Source organism: Narcine bancroftii, chromosome 7 (genome assembly GCF_036971445.1).
Source record: "Narcine bancroftii isolate sNarBan1 chromosome 7, sNarBan1.hap1, whole genome shotgun sequence".
Taxonomy (NCBI): Eukaryota; Metazoa; Chordata; class Chondrichthyes; order Torpediniformes; family Narcinidae; genus Narcine; species Narcine bancroftii.
In genome coordinates, this window is record NC_091475.1 from 197,912,979 (window position 1) to 197,930,510 (window position 17,532).

General features: G+C 51.3%; 1 protein-coding gene across 4 annotated transcripts in view; it reads left to right on the forward strand.

Annotated features, from left to right (window-relative positions):
* The first annotated feature begins 1,821 nt into the window (after nucleotides 1–1,821).
* nipa2 (NIPA magnesium transporter 2) overlaps nucleotides 1,822–17,532 on the forward strand; it is a 44,896-nt gene continuing 29,185 nt past the window's right edge. For 2 of the 4 annotated variants that reach the window (XM_069891932.1, XM_069891935.1), the window contains exon 1: nucleotides 1,822–1,956. The gene's annotated coding sequence lies outside the window, so the exon portion shown is untranslated. Of the gene's footprint in view, nucleotides 1,957–8,235; nucleotides 8,321–8,392; nucleotides 8,479–17,532 lie in introns of all 4 variants that reach the window. The other 2 variants (XM_069891934.1, XM_069891933.1) reach the window with 2 other exon arrangements.

Genomic DNA, 17,532 nt, shown 5'->3' on the forward strand with positions numbered 1-17,532 from the left:
AGTATACTGACACCTTGCGTCACAGCCTGGTTTGGGAATTTGACTGCCTAGGAATGCAGAAGATAAAGTGGCCAGGTTCTGATCTCCCATCCATGGAGGGCAGCCAGCCAACATCATGAAGGACCCCCATCACTTCTGGCCACAATCCTTTCTCACTGTTAACTTCATGTGGATGGCTCAGAAGCCCAAAAACCAGCACCCAGAGGTTCATGAACTGCGTCCAACTGCTCTTGAACCTCGCCTTGTTGAACTGCTCTGACATCACAAACAGGCTGTCGACCATTCTGCTTATTTATACCAATTCCACTTCCCTGTATGAATTCCATATCCCTCTATGCTCTGCTCAATCAAGTATCTATTCAAGTCAACTTCTAAATGTTGTTATGTTCCTACCTCTGGCAGCTTACTCCAGATATCAACTACTTTGTGTGTGAAAATGTTAACCCCAAATCCCCTTTGAACCTCCCTCCAGTTTTAAACGCTGCTGGCTTGTGAATCAGTCACTAACTGTCCTATCTAAGTTTCTCATAATTTCATAAACCTCTATCATGTAAAATTCTCAACCTCCTTCGCAACAGGGAAAGCACAATTCTAATCTGTACGTTCCAAGGAGCAGTTTTTTTATGTTTGTTTGCTCCACAGGCTCTTGGCCTATTAACATGGATATTGTACCGGATAAATTGTACCGGAAAAATTCATTGAAGATCATCCACTAACTGCACGTCCAACCACTAGGACTGTGGCACTCATGCACTTGCAGTCTAAAAAGGTGCCCAGTGTGAATGAGCACGTGGGCAGTAATAATGTTAACTTTATACATGATTTTCCTGACATTGCAGTCTAAAATCACGTCGAGTCTGCTAAGACTTGTTCCACCCAATAAAGCCAAGTATGCCATACGCCTTCATTTCCAGCCTATCTGAGGTGATTCAGAATGTCACCATAGACTCTCAAAACCTTTTTAGGTGTTCAGTGGAGAACATTCTGGCTGGTTGCATCGCTGTCTGGTATGGAGTGCCAATGCTCAGGACCAGAAAAAAAAACTCCACAGAGGATTGTTAACTTGGCTTGTGACAACACAGACACCAGTCTTCACTCCATCTACAGGAGGCGGCGTCTTAAGAAAAGAGCCTCGATCCTCAAGGACCCGCCCCACCCACCCCAAACACCAAGTGGGCTCTGCACTCTTCACCGTGCAACCATCAGGAAAAAGGTTTGGAAGCCTGGAAGATGGGCCCTCAGCAGCACAAGGACAGCTTCTTCCCCACTGCCGTCAGATTCCTGAATGAACAATGGACAACAGATGCTACTTTACCTGGACATTTTCTTTTTCTGGCACTATTTCCATTTATTAAAGTGGTTTATGTCGATGTGATGCTGCCCCCAAACAATGTATTTTGTCACATGGACACGATCATCAATTCTGCTTCACTTCGCTTGGCCACTTTCAATGAGCAATGAACCTGGACCTCTGGATCCCTCTGCACGGCCACACATTGAGGAGCCTGACCATATTCCCCTCACCTTTGACTCCCCCCCACAGTGCAACACCTCACACTTGTCCAGATTAATCTATCATTTCTTTTGATGAAGGGTTCTGCCCCAAAACGTCCACTGGTCATTTTTGCCCATGGAAGCTCCTGCTGAGTTGCCCCGCCAGCTGGCTTTCTCCACTGCACTTGGCTGGATAGCACGCCAAAAGAAGCTTTGCCAAGTGCACCTGAACCTCAAGTCTGGGCCAACCATCATGGAATTGGTGGGCGATCTCAGCAAGAGCCTTCTTGGAGGACCCTGCGGCACGTTGGCCTCCCGGCCGCTAGGGGGCGGTGTAGCGGAACGGACGGTGCTGGCGGAGCCGCATTTCAGATCTGCGGGGCCGAGGCCTGTGCTGGCGCGGGGCGGGGCTGTTCCTTATGCGATCCGGGAGAGGATGAGGGCGGCGTCGGAGCGTGGCCGGTAAATCTGCGATGCTCAACCGGGATGAACCTGGGGACGGGAAAGGAGCGGCGGATAGGGGCGGGGATCAGGTGCCTCGGCTCCCGCTGCCGCCCCCCCCCGGCCCGGCCCGGCCTGGCCCTCCCCCTGGCCCCTCTGACCACCCCGCCCCCTCTGCCCACCCCGCCCCCCCTGCCCAGCCCAGCCCTTCCCCCTCCCCCTCTGCCCGGCCCGACCCGGCCCTCCCCCTGGCCCCTCTGCCCACCCCGCCCCCCCTGCCCACCCCGGCCCTTCCCCCGCCCCCTCTGCCCACCCCGCCCCCCGCCCCCCCTGCCCACCCCGGCCCTTCCCCCGCCCCCTCTGCCCACCCCGCCCCCCTCCCCCTCTGCCCACCCCGCCCCCCTCCCCCTCTGCCCGGCCCAACCCGGCCCTCCCCCTGGCCCCTCTGCCCACCCCGCCCCCCCTGCCCACCCCGGCCCTTCCCCCGCCCCCTCTGCCCACCCCGCCCCCCTCCCCCTCTGCCCACCCCGCCCCCCTCCCCCTCTGCCCACCCCGCCCCCCTCCCCCTCTGCCCGGCCCAACCCGGCCCTCCCCCTGGCCCCTCTGCCCACCCCGCCCCCCCTGCCCACCCCGGCCCTTCCCCCGCCCCCTCTGCCCACCCCGCCCCCCTCCCCCTGGCCCCTCTGCCCACCCCGCCCCCCCTGCCCACCCCGGCCCTTCCCCCGCCCCCTCTGCCCACCCCGCCCCCCTCCCCCTCTGCCCGGCCCGACCCGGCCCTCCCCCTGGCCCCTCTGCCCACCCTGCCCCCCCTGCCCACCCCGGCCCTTCCCCCGCCCCCTCTGCCCACCCCGCCCCCCTCCCCCTCTGCCCGGCCCGACCCGGCCCTCCCCCTGGCCCCTCTGACCACCCCGCCCCCTCTGCCCACCCCGCCCCCCCTGCCCAGCCCAGCCCTTCCCCCTCCCCCTCTGCCCGGCCCGACCCGGCCCTCCCCCTGGCCCCTCTGCCCACCCCGCCCCCCCTGCCCACCCCGGCCCTTCCCCCGCCCCCTCTGCCCACCCCGCCCCCCTCCCCCTCTGCCCGGCCCGACCCGGCCCTCCCCCTGGCCCCTCTGACCACCCCGCCCCCCCTGCCCACCCCGGCCCTTCCCCCGCCCCCTCTGCCCACCCCGCCCCCCTCCCCCTCTGCCCGGCCCGACCCGGCCCTCCCCCTGGCCCCTCTGACCACCCCGCCCCCCCTGCCCACCCCGCCCCCCCTGCCCAGCCCAGCCCTTCCCCCTCCCCCTCTGCCCGGCCCGACCCGGCCCTCCCCCTGGCCCCTCTGCCCACCCCGCCCCCCCTGCCCACCCCGGCCCTTCCCCCGCCCCCTCTGCCCACCCCGCCCCCCTCCCCCTCTGCCCGGCCCGACCCGGCCCTCCCCCTGGCCCCTCTGACCACCCCGCCCCCCCTGCCCACCCCGGCCCTTCCCCCGCCCCCTCTGCCCACCCCGCCCCCCTCCCCCTCTGCCCGGCCCAACCCGGCCCTCCCCCTGGCCCCTCTGCCCACCCCGCCCCCCCTGCCCACCCCGGCCCTTCCCCCGCCCCCTCTGCCCACCCCGCCCCCCTCCCCCTGGCCCCTCTGCCCACCCCGCCCCCCCTGCCCACCCCGGCCCTTCCCCCGCCCCCTCTGCCCACCCCGCCCCCCTCCCCCTCTGCCCGGCCCGACCCGGCCCTCCCCCTGGCCCCTCTGCCCACCCCGCCCCCCCTGCCCACCCCGGCCCTTCCCCCGCCCCCTCTGCCCACCCCGCCCCCCTCCCCCTCTGCCTGGCCCGACCCGGCCCTCCCCCTGGCCCCTCTGACCACCCCGCCCCCCCTGCCCACCCCGGCCCTCCCCCCTGCCCAGCCCAGCCCTCCCCCCACCCCCTCTGCCCACCCCGCCCCCCCATTACCCCCCGCCCCCCTGCCCATCCCGGCCCTCCCCCTGCCCCCACTGCCCACCTCAGTCTTTGCCCCCACCCTCCCCTCTGCCCACCTTGGCCTTTGCCCTGATCCTTTCTCTCCCCCCCCCACTCTCGCCTACCTCGCTCCTTGCCCCACCCCGGGCCCACCTTGGCCCTTGCCTCCCCCACCAACCATCCCCTCGAACCTACACCCGCCCCCCCCCCCCCATTCCATGGATCCCCCACCTCAGCCAACCTGGTCTTTTCTCCCCCCTCCTCCGCAGACCCACTTTCCTCCACTGCACGAGTCCTCTCTGCCCCTCAAAGAGGAGGTATATACAAATGTTTAAGAATCAGAGCAATTTTTTGAGAAATATGTTTAAATGATGACTTTTCTGCCAATTTGTTATGTGCAGTGGCATAATTTTCCATGCCAGTCCAGAATGTTTTCCTGTTGGTCTCATTGACCTGCATTTTTGACTTTTCATGTCCATGAACCTGTCCAAATGTTGTTTGAACAAAATTTAGCTGCCTCTGGGACCTTGTTCCACCCTCTGTGAAAGATTTACTCCTTATGCCACTTGTAAATTTCTACCCATTCACTTCAAGCGTATGGTGTTCGGTTTTAGATTCCACTTCCTGGGAAGAAAAATATGATCATCCACTATACCTGTGCTGCTCCTAATTTTATGAACATCTATCACTGCTTTCGATGAAGACTTTTGCTGCATTATTAGGAAGTTAGCAGATGACACTAAAGTGTCTGGCATTGTAGTAGTGAAGATGGTTGCCAAAGGTTTGGGTCAGGTGGGTAGAGGAATGGTTGATGAAGTTTAATGCAGAGGTGTTGAATTTTGGGAGGTCTTCCTTCAGTAGGACTGAATGGTAGGCATCTGGGGATCATTGTCAAGCATATGGATCAACAAGTATGGGCAGATGGGCAGATAGTACCTTGAAAGCGGTGTCACTGGTAGATAGGGTAGACAAGAAGGGTTGTGGCATATTGGCCTTCATCATTTAGAGTATTGAGTATAAAAGTTAGAAGGTCATTGGTGAAGCCTCATTTAAGTATTGTGTTCAGTTTTGGTCACCGTGCTGCAGGAAAGATGTCAAGATGGAAAGGATCCAGAGAGGATTTACAAGGATGTGGCCAGGACTCATGAACCTGAGTTATGGTAAGAGTTTGAACAGACGAGGGCTTTACCTTAGAGCGCAGGAGGATGAGAGATGGTGTCATGGAATTGTTCAAAATCACGAGAGGAGTAAATCACGTGATTTGAGAGGTTTTATCCAGGGCAGGGGAATTGGCAACCAGAGGAAATCTGCTTAAGATCGAATAGGAAACTGAGGAGTAACTTTTTTTTAAACACAGAAGATGGTGGGTGTATGGAATAGGCTACTGGAGGAGGTGGTTGAGGCTGGTACTTAGGCAAAGCTTAAGGATAAAAGGCCACTGCATGGATAGGATTGTTTTAGAGGTATATGGGCCAAAGGTAGGCAGATGGGATGAGTATGGTTAGAATATTTTGGTTGGCAAGGACAAGTTGTGTCAATTCTGTTCTAGAAACTGCCTATATCAGAATGTTACTGATCTTATTCTATCAGTTTTTTTTAAAGCAAATGCCAACAGCACATTGTTAATTAGAGGGTTTTTTTTGTATATTTACGTAAAAACATTTTTGATGCCTGTACATTGTATTACCAAAGAATGAACATGTTACTTGAAAGCATATTTTATGAAAATTAGTCCTGAAATTGTGCAAACTCGATGCATTTTCTGGTAGCTTCTGATATAACCATTTACGTAGCGGAAACAGGCCATGTCGGCCTTTCGAGTCCGCACCAGTTCACGAGAACAACTCCACTAGCTCGAACCTCCTGCTCACTGCCAATAATCCTCAAACCCCCTCACTTCCATGTACACATCCAACCTTCTCTTAAATGATAGAATACACTGCTTCTGGTGTTATAAGTTGCCTCAGTTTTTTGGATTTTTGTGTGCAAATTTTGGTGTTCCTCTACTTATTTCCAATGTATGAAATATCTATTCAAGTCTACTTTATAATTTAAGTACAAGATCCATAAAAAACAAAAAAAATGTTGTATTTTGTCTGTAATTTTCTGACTGTTTATCTTCCCCAGTTATTAATTTTCATTCACACCAGTAGTTGTCATGGGCTTATGGGATGCTGTGGGATTGTTGCACTTGATTCTTTGTCAATGGACACTGAAAAGATAGGCTGAGTTCTTCCAGCATTTTGTGTCTTTGTGCTCCTGCCTCACTGAATTGGTCTCTGCTTAGCTCAACTCTGTTTTGTCCCCCTTGGTCCAGTCCTTGGGTACTCACATGGACGCCTGCTATGCCTTTTTGTTGGCTAAGAGGAGCAATTCATGCTACAAGCCTATACAGACAACACCCCTCAACTCTTCCTCCACTATGTCGATGATTATTTTGGTGCTGTCTCACGTACCCATGATGAGCTTGTTAACTTCATCCACTTTGCTACCAACTTCCACCCTGACCTCATATTCATTTGGTCCATCTCCAGCAACAATCTCCTTTTCCTTGATCTCGCTGTCTCCATCTCAGGAGACAAATTCTGGACAGACATCTTCTATAAGCCCACCAACTCCCATAGCGACCTCGACTACACCTCTTCCCACCCTGTCCCCTGTAAGGATTCCATTCCATTCTCTCAATTCCTCCATCTCTTGTCACGCCTTCACCAGGATGAGGACTTCCACACCAGATCATCAGTGATGTCCTCCTTCTGACAGCATGGCTTTTCCTCTACTACCATCAACTCAGTGCTCACCCATTTATCCTTCATTACCTGCACATCTACCCTGGCCCCCTCTCCCCCACTTGCAACAAAAACTGGATTCCTTTTGCCCTCACCTACTAGCCCACCAGCCTTCGCATCCAACACATTTTCCTCCGCCATTTCCGTCACCTCCTACATGATCCCACCACTAGACACATATTCCCCTCTCTTGCCTTCCACAGTAACCACTCCCTCTGTGACTCCCTTGTCCACCAATTGACCCATTGGGACCTACCCCTATGACCTCAGGAGATGCTTCACTTGCACCAACACCTCCTCTCTCACACCAAACAGTCCTTCCAAGTGAAGCAACATTTCACTTGTGAATCTGATTTTTTCTTTAAACCTGATTGTAGCTTCCATTGTCTCCTCTGGCAGATCATTCTAGATACCATCTACCTCGTTTTACACACCCTCACTGTGGGAAACCCCTCTGACCTCCCTAACCCTCCACCTCTCCCCTCTGACCTCTCCTACCTTCCTTCTCTACCCTCTGACCTCCCTAACCCTCCACCTCCTCCCAACACCCTTCACCACACCGATTCCTACTCTGACTCTCCTTTCTCTGAGCCACCTTGATGAGTTCCACGCTCGCCAAAATGTAAAACTCTTCTGTCGCTTCTGCCTACTTCCACAAGTGTGACTCTCCATCCCTCACCCAAGACCCCTTCTCCCACTTTAAGCCTTCTTCCTCCTCTTCGACACTTCATCTTAGCCATCTGCTCGCTCTGGATCTTTTGATTTCCAATGCTGCCGAGACATCAACTTCACCACTCCCCTCTCTTATTCTAATCTTACTTCCTCTGAACGCTCTGCCCTCCACTCTCCACAACAATCCCAACCTCTCCATCAAACCATCAGACAAGGGTGGCGCTGTTGTGGTCTGTCACACTGACCTCTACCTTGCCTAGGCCAGCCGACAGCTCTCAGATACCTCCTCCTACTTATGCCTTCCTCAAGACCCCACCACAGCTCATCAAGCCACTGCCTCCAACACTATCTCCAACCTCATCACTTCTAGTCACCTCCCTCCCATGTTCTCTATAGTTGATGGTCTGAAAAGTTTGGGGACCCCGACTTAGACTTTTTTGATTTCTGCTAATCTACTCTCCTTTCCCCTTCTCTTCCCTTCCCTTCCCCTTTTCAGCTCTCCAACCCCTTCCCTCTCAATTCACCTGGCCATCCCTCCTCCCCTTGTTGCTGCTGTGCCCTCCCTCTCTTTTCCACTTATTAACTCATGCCTTTGTGACCATGCCTCACCCCTCATCCTTTATTCAGATGCCTGCTGACATTTTATTTGTACCTCGAGCCCAAAACATCGATTATGTATATTTATCTTTGCAATATAAAGAACACTGTTTGACCTGCTGAGTTTCTCCAGCATTGTGTTTCTACTTCAACCACAGTATCTGCTGTCCTATCGGTGCCTCTCCATTTTATATACCTCTACCATGACACATTTCAGCCTACTTTGCTCCAGACGCAGCCTATAAATCTTTCCTGCAAGTTGAGCCCTCTCATCCAGGCAAGGCCCTTGTAAAACTATTCTGTTCTCCTCTAGCTTAATCATGTCTTTCGAATAGTGGGTTAATGTGATCAGAAGTAATATGATTCACAACCTCCAGATGTTTGGAACTTGTTCACAGGTAATTCATTTTGATGTCTAATCATTGTTTACGAGTATCAATGTATCAGAAAGAAACTAAGATGTGTAACAGCCCACAGAGACGTGGACCAGCCCACAAAATGGCACATAAACGTGGCGACTATGCGGACCTGGGGATGACACCGGCCGTCGACCCAGGTGATCTCCCTGTGGTGAATGTCTGCCAAGTGCCTGTCTCCCCTCTGGCGAGCCTTACTGTACTAACATTGGCTGTTCATTATCTCTACTGTTAAGGACACTCTCCTTGGATATAACTGCATGTGCATCTATTCTCTTTCATTATTATACCATGAGTTTCTGCGAATAAAAGCCATGATTATTGTTTGACCACATCGTCTTTGTCAACTTCATCAACTAGCACTTCAATTTTATTAGCAGAAACTCATGGTACAATAATGAACAGTGTAATGTTAAATTTCGGTGGGCCACTACCCACACTTACCATCCCCCACGCTAGTTACTGCGGTCTGTCCACGTTAAAGATCAAATCTCCCTCCCTTTTCAGTGATTTATCCCCCGAATGTCGGCCGATTGCCACTAAGAGCCGTTCTTACAGCAAAGAGGATCATGAGTTTATCAAAGCTGAGACCCAGAGATTGCTGAAAGAAGGAGTAGTTAAACCCAGTAAGAGTCCGTGGCGAGCCCAGGTGGTAGTTGTGAAAAATCACACTAAGAAACGACTGGCTATTGACTACAGCCAGACAATCAACTGTTATACTAACCTGGATGCCTACCCCCTGCCACGCATCAATGAAATGATTAATCAGATAGCACAATACAAAGTGTATACACTATCGACCTCAAAGCAGCTTACCACCAAATCCCCATTAAGAAAAGGGAACAGCCCTATACGGCTTTTGAGGCTGATTGGGGGGGGTTATACCAGTTTAAAAGGGTACCTTTTGGGGTCACTAATGGTGTGTCCGTGTTTCAAAGGGAAATGGATAAGATTGTTAGGACGTATGAGTTACAGGGTACGTTTCCCTATCTGGATAATGTCACTATCTGTGGGAAAACACAGGCTGAGCACGACAACAACTTAAAGAAATTTTTAGCAACAGTTAAAGAACTCAACCTTATATTTAACGAAGGCAAATGTGTGTTGAACGTGACAGAGCTACCCATTCTGGGCTACATTGCCGCAAGGGCGAAATCCGCCCGACCCGGGAAGAATGGCCCCCCTTAAGAAGTTACCATCCCCAAACTCAGCAAAAGCCCTTAAAAGGTGTATGGGACTCTTTTCCTATTACTGCAAATGGGTTCGGGACTACGCCATGAAGGCACGTCCTCTGTTTGACACTAAATCTTTTCCTCTCTCTTCAGTGGCCTTGAAGGCTGTCGAGAGAATTAAAGGTGATATTGCCAAAGCTGCACTCTCGTCCATTGACGAGGATGTCCCATTCCAAGTGGAAACTGATGCCTCAGATTGTGCCTTGGCAGGAACCCTTAATCAAAAGGGCAGACCTGTGGCATTTTTCCCCCGCACGTTACGCAGACCTGAACTTAAACATCCTGCCATTGAAAAAGAAGCCCAGGCTATTATTGAAGCTGTTCGCTACTGGAGACACTTTCTAGCCGGCAGAAAATTTACTCTTGTCGCTGATCAGAAATCTGTAGCCTACATGTTCAGTACTAAACACAAAAGTAAAATCAAGAACGATAAGATGGCACGCTGGTGAATAGAACCCTCAACTTATAATTATGAGATCCAGTACAGACCGGGCAGGTTAAATGAATCCTCTGACGCATTGTCACAATCTGCTGCTGGTGCTCAGCTGGAGGGGCTAAAAGAGATCCATAGCAGACTGTGCCACCCAGGAGTCATGAGATTCTTCCACTACATAAGGGCTAACCACCTTCCTTACTCTCTGGAAGAAGTCAGGAAACTGACTAAAAGCTGTCCTGTTTGCGCAGAATGCAAACCGCAATACTTCAAAGCTCCAGAGGCCACTCTCATCAAGCCAAACTGACCTTTTGAGAGGATTAGCTTAGATTTTAAAGGGCCGTTACCTTCCAACAACAAAAATGTATATTTCCTTACTGTAATTGACAAATATTCCAGGTTTCCCTTTGCAGACGTCCTGCTCTGACATCTTGTCAGTGTCTGTCATTAAGTCACTTGACAGAATTTTCAGCATTTTTGGTTTTCCCAATTACATTCATACTGATAGAGGCTCAGCATTCATGAGCGCTGAACTGCGGCGAGCCCTGCTACGAAAGGGGATTGCCACCAGCCGTACCACGAGCTACAACTCGCAGGGCAATGGGCAGGTTGAAAGGGCTAATGCTACAGTCTGGAAGACTGTTAATCTTGCTTTAAAAACACATGGTTACCCTGTTACCCGGTGGCAGGAGGTGCTGCCTGAGGCATTACATTCTATTCGGTCTTTATTGTGTACTGCAAAAAAATCAAACACCTCATGAACGTATGTTTGCCTTTCCTAGGAAATCAGGAACTGTGATGGACTGGCCAGCCTGTTTATCTGAGCCTGGAAGCGTGCTGCTGAAGAGCCACGCTCGGGCGCGTAAAACAGACCCCCGAGTCCAACCAGTTCAGCTACTGCATACTAACCCCAACTACGCTCATGTTAAATTCCCTGACAGGAGTACTGACACTGTATCCCTAAGAGATCTGGCCTTCCTTGCACCCCTACTCAGAGTGAGCCTGAGAGGTTGGACTCACTCCCTCCCCAGCCTGTGATTCCTAGTCAGCTTTCAGATGGCCATGCTGAGGCTCCACTGTCTCACGGAGCCTCAGCATGGAGGCGGGTCCAGAAGTCAGTCCTTCTCACACTACTGACCCAGGACCTGTACCAGTTCCCAAGGTTGCAAAGGAGCCACCTGTTTTGAGACGAAGCACCAGAATTCGTAAACAACCTGATAGGCCGACATATTCATAAAACATCTCATTATATTTCGATTGCTTGCCAGATACTGGCGTATTCTGGCTGTTAGAGTATTCTCAATGCCAAACATGGTATCCATGTATCGCTTGCTTCAGTCTTTTCTAGCAGCTGTCCTTTTGATTTTAATCCTTCTTCTGCCGGGGGGAGACTGTGGTGAATGTCTGCCAAGCTGCCTGTGTCCACTCTGGCGAGTCTTGCTGTACTAACATTGGCTGTGCAATATCTCTTCTGTTAAGGACACTCCCCTTGGATATAACTGTGTATGCATCTATTGTCTTTCATTATTGTACCATGAGTTTCTGCTAATAAAAGCCATGATTATTGTTTGACCAGATAGTCTTTGTCTACTTCATCAACTGGCACTTCACTCCCGTAAGGCAGGAAGATGGTGAAGTGTGGAGGGAATGCCGGCCAATCCCAGGCCAGCGCTTTGATGACGCAATGCCCTTGCATCAGCTCCTAGGGTCCACATAAACATGATGGCCAGTGCAATAAACCAGTCTTGAGTTCAAGGTTTTGGTTGTGTGTAATTCTTGTCCACGTCCATGTCGTGTGACCGGCAGTTAGACCCGAAGTTGATGAACCAAGCAGAGCCAGCGACCGTCCGTGTGTTCTTGCTCAGGCTCCCAATGTTTTAGGTGTTGGAGCCATACATGAGGTTTGAGCAGGCCAAGGCTTAGTTTCAGCTTCGACTTCGCTGACGACGACAACTGCTAATTCTGCGTCGTGTTCACATTCAATCAAAAGACAGCGGCAAGGTTTGTAGACTTCCTACAATAGCCTCCGGAGCAAAGCAAATACGTGGCTCTGAAAGAGCTATTAACCCACACTTTTGAGCTCTCCCGGTGTGAGCACGCTGCCCTATTGCTGCATATGGATGGATTGGGGGACAGGGCCTCATCTGCCCTAATGAGCGAGATGCTTGCTTTGACTGAGGGCTAAAAGCCTTGCTTGCTTTTTGAGCATATCTTTCTGGAGCAACTGCCCTAGAATATCCAACTCTTGCTTGTGGACAAGGACTTCAGTGAGCAGGTGGATGTGCTCTGGAGAGTAAAGAAGGATACCAGCACTGTTGTAGACTAGGTTGGCAAGCTCCGTGCACAGCCTACTGCTAGGCCAAGACGAGCTATTATCATCAGCGATAAGGGCGCAGAGGCCCGTTGATGCCACCCACTCTGAGGGTTTCTGGGAAATGCCCTGGCCAACCGTCGTTGATGGCTGCAGTGGTTGGCCCAAGATAGTGTCCTCTTTGTTTGGGACTCCTTGTTAGGCAGGGGTTTCCTAGTTGACACCGGCTCCGAGATGAGCGACTTTCCCCCGCAGGCCTTGACATCCGCAACAGCAAGCAGGGTCCAGCACTGAGGGCAGCAAACAGCTCCTCCATCTGGACTTTTGGTACCTGCACCATCCCACTTGGGTTCAGCAACAGTTGGCTTACATGGACCTTCACCCTCACGGCAATGGCACAACTGATCCTGGGGGCCACTCGTAGACCTCAAGGGAAGACGATTGGTGCATGCCAGAACTTTTCAAACTCTACCTCTGGGGGAAGCCAAACTACCCGACCCCACCCACCCCCCACCATGACTCTTTAACGCTTTCAGATAACGAGTTCATCTGCAACCTGGCAGAGTTCCACTCAATAGTGGCACCAGAGTTCTCTGCAGCTGAGCCAAAGCACGGGGTCAGGCACCATGTTCTGACCGAGGGTCCCCGCTCCATGCCAGGGCACGCCAGCTCCCTCCCGCAAAGCTCAGCCTAGCAATGGAGGAGTTCAAGAAAATGGAGGAGCTAGGTATTGTGTAGTGCTCTGTTAAACCCTGGGCCTCCCCCCTTCACATTGTGCCAAAAACAATGAGGGGAATTGAGACTAAGTGACAACTACCGCCGTCTCAACGAGGACACCACGCCCAACAGATACCCTGTGCCCCACATCCAAGACTTTGCCTCCAACAATGTTCCAAGGTGGACCTCATCTGGGGGTACCACCAAATCCTATTTCACCCCCAGGATGTCTCCAAGTCTGTGATTATAATCCCTTTGGCCTGTTTGAATTCCTACGCATGTCCTTCGGACTGAAAAACATGCCACAAGCTTTCCAGCAGCTGATAGATGCAGTTGGCCGGGACCTCCTATTTGCATTCATCTATTTGGACGATATCCTCATCACTAGCTGTAGCCGCAAAGACCATGCCACCCACCTGAGACAATTGTGCACACGGTTGAGTGAATTTGGTTTGACAATCAATCCGCAAAGTGCCAATTATTGATTTCCTGGGGTGGGGCACAGAATAAACATGGGGCAACCCTCCTCTCCAAAAAGGTTGAGGCAGTCAGGACTTCATCAAGCCACATTCAGTAAAGGGGCAACAGGAATTCGCCAGTATGATAAACTTTTATACCAGCAGCAGTCCACATCATGCATCCACCCCCTCCCCCCACACTTGGCATTAATGGCGGGCAAATCAAAGGACATTACCTAGTCATGGAGGACGTTCCAGAATGCCAAAGATGCACTGGCCAATGCCTCCATTCTGGTCCACCCCAGACCAGAGGCACCTACTACACTGACAGTCAAAGCCTCCAGCACAGCGGTAGGAGACATATTGGAACAGCTTATTGAAGGCCAGTGGCAAACCCTGGCATTTTTCAGCAGACATCTCTGCGCCCCCCTCACCCCCTCAAATACAGCACTGTACTTGGCGGTAAGACATTTCCGTTACTTTTTGGAAGGTCAGCAATTTAAGATCTTCACTGATCACAAGCCTTTGATCTTTGCCTTCCATAAGATATCAGTCCCATGGTTGGCCCAACAGCAAAGACACTTGTCCTACGTGTCACGGACATACAGCACATTGTGGGGAAAAGCAATGTGGTAGCTAATGCCCCACAATTGAATCAGTCCATGCCCTGTCCCAGGGGGTCGACTATGTGACCGTCGCCAAAGCGCAGCAACAGGACCATAAGATCCCTGCATATAGCACAGGTGTCTCCGGTCTCAGGGTGGAAAACATTCCCATTGGCCCAGGTAACCTGACACTACTGTGCAACGTTTCCACCGGCAGCCCTCACTCACCCCATCGTCCCAGCTGCATGGAGGCACCAGGTTTTCAACACCGCAACCTGGTGCATTCAGCAGTACGAGCCACAGTCGAGATGGTGGCCAGCAGGTTTGTCTGGCACGGCCTCCTCAAGCAAGTCAGCCAGTAGGCCAAGGCCTGCATGAACTGCCAGTCCTCAAAAGTACAGACTCCCACAAAGGCACCCACACATACTTTAGAACCAGCATGGCGCAGGTTCAGCCACGTACACATTGATATAGTGGGACAGCTACCAGTTTCCCATGGGGTGAGATACCTGCTGATCATGGTTGACTGCTCCACAAGGTGGCCTGAGGCGGTCCCACTGGCTGATACCACCACAGAAACATGGGTGTCCAGATTAGGGTTCTCAGAGCACCTAACCTCAGACAGGGGCAGACTGGTCAAGTCAATGGACAACGGCCCGATTGGCAGTTCTGGGGCAGGGGTGGGGTAGTGCAGCGGCTTGTGCATAGAGATGTGGATACGTCCACTAAATGACCCGATGAATGTGGCAACCGCACGGACCTGGGGGGTGACACCGGTCGTCATCCTAGGTGACCTCTCACACAGCGGGAAGGTGGTGAACTGTGGCGGGAACGCAGGCCAATCCCAGGCCAGCACTCTGATAACACGGTGCCATGATGTTAATGCCTGGGGCACATATAAACATGACAGCCAGTGCAAAAAATCAATCTTGACTTCAAGGCTTTGGTGTGCATGTAGTTCTTGCTCACACCGGCATAGCGTGAATGCTACAGGTGCATTTATTCCAGTTGATCAAGATACCAGATTCTCAGCTCCTTACTATACTTATTTAACACTAGTATATTGACAACCGCACGGATGGCAGTCTCTTCAATCTGAGGCGCCTGCAAGCTCACACCAAGACACAAGAGAAACTTGTCCGTGAACTACTCTTTGCAGACGATGCCGCTTTAGTTGCCCATTCAGAGCCAGCTCTTCAGCGCTTGACGTCCTGCTTTGCGGAAACTGCCAAAATGTTTGGCCTGGAAGTCAGCCTGAAGAAAACTGAGGTCCTCCATCAGCCAGCTCCCCACCATGATTACCAGCCCCCCCACATCTCCATCGGGCACACAAAACTCAAAACGGTCAACCAGTTTACCTATCTCGGCTGCTCCATTTCATCAGATGCAAGGATCGACAATGAGATAGACAACAGACTCGCCAAGGCAAATAGCGCCTTTGGAAGACTACACAAAAGAGTCTGGAAAAACAACCAACTGAAAAACCTCACAAAGATAAGCGTATACAGAGCCGTTGTCATACCCACACTCCTGTTCGGCTCCGAATCATGGGTCCTCTACCGGCACCACCTACGGCTCCTAGAACGCTTCCACCAGCGTTGTCTCCGCTCCATCCTCAACATCCATTGGAGCGCTTACACCCCTAACGTCGAAGTACTCGAGATGGCAGAGGTCGACAGCATCGAGTCCACGCTGCTGAAGATCCAGCTGCGCTGGATGGGTCACGTCTCCAGAATGGAGGACCATCGCCTTCCCAAGATCATGTTATATGGCGAGCTCTCCACTGGCCACCGTGACAGAGGTGCACCAAAGAAAAGGTACAAGGACTGCCTAAAGAAATCTCTTGGTGCCTGCCACATTGACCACCGCCAGTGGGCTGATATCGCCTCAAACCGTGCATCTTGGCGCCTCACAGTTTGGCGGGCAGCAACCTCCTTTGAAGAAGACCGCAGAGCCTACCTCACTGACAAAAGGCAAAGGAGGAAAAACCCAACACCCATCCCCAACCAACCAATTTTCCCCTGCAACCGCTGCAATCGTGTCTGCCTGTCCCGCATCGGACTTGTCAGCCACAAACGAGTCTGCAGCTGTCGTGGACTTTTTACCCCCTCCATAAATCTTCGTCCGCGAAGCCAAGCCAAAGAAGATTGACAACCAGAACTCAGTGCATTATTTACATTGCAAGTCATACAAGCCCAAAATGTTCTGACCATAAGTGTCTGTAGAATATTTTGCTCTGTAAATTAATGTCTGTAGCAATATGAGTGATTGCATACATGGTCTAGCATGGTCTTCCTGCACTATTTTACTGACATTTCTTCATACCACAGTAGTGACTTCATAAACAAACAATTTTTTTGTTTTTTTTTAGCATGTTAAAAGTTCCATATAGATATATTGTTTTTTTTTTAATGCAGTTTATATTTCTTGATTATCTTAAAATGTGTTTTTTAATACTGAAATTCCCATGAATCTTTTTCACATTGCCTCTGTGACAGATTGTTATATTTTATATTGTTTTATAGGAGATAAATTGTGGCAGGTTTTTTAGTGCGGGACACATACAAACACTTCAAAACAGACCTCATTTAAAATCCCAGAGCTCTGCTCAAGTCACATAGTCCAGGTTCCGGGTTCCTTTGCAAAAACTTTGAAGAATGCCTATAAGGACTTCACAAGTAGGTGTTAATTGGACATGCTGTGCAGTAATGGATTATTGTTTTGGAAAGCAACAGATGAACGAACTCAGATGATTGGGTCTGGTGCTGTAGTCTGAGTGCACATTGCTGTTCTAAGAGGGCCATGTGGTTTTCACTGAGTGAGAGATAGAATCGAGTTCTACAGTTCGGCAGCAGTAGCTGGGACTGGAACAGGACAAGCTTGTGGAAAAACCCCATTTTGAAGACAGGTTGTGAGTTCTTAGTTCAGCCTGGTCAAAGCCCTTGTGGTCCATACAAGAGGAGAGGACTGGCTGCAAAATGTTTCACTTGAAATAAAGAAAACATAAAGGAACTCTGGTGACCTGAAAGAAAGAGGTTATCATCTGGAAAACCCTGATGGGGCAAGTTTCTTCAGCAAGACTAATGCCCCACAATTCTAAAGGAATCAGTTGTGGGTGTCGAATGAGCAACAAATCTCTCTCTGAAAACCGACAAGAACCTTCCTGAGCATTAATTTTCAAGCACCAAAGCCTGGTGAAATTTATAAATGTTAAATTCTGTGCACAGTTTAAGAATTGCCTGAACCTTGGATGAATGAGAAGTGAGATTGGACTACGAATCAAAGAACTTTTCTGAAGTTGCACACACATTACATACGTGTGCCCTTAGAATTAGAAGGGGTTAAATTAGGTTCGTTATTAGTAATAAGTAAAAGTTTGATCCTGTTTTCATGTTTAAAGATAATTGAAAGCAACTTTTATTTAAGTAACCGTTTGTC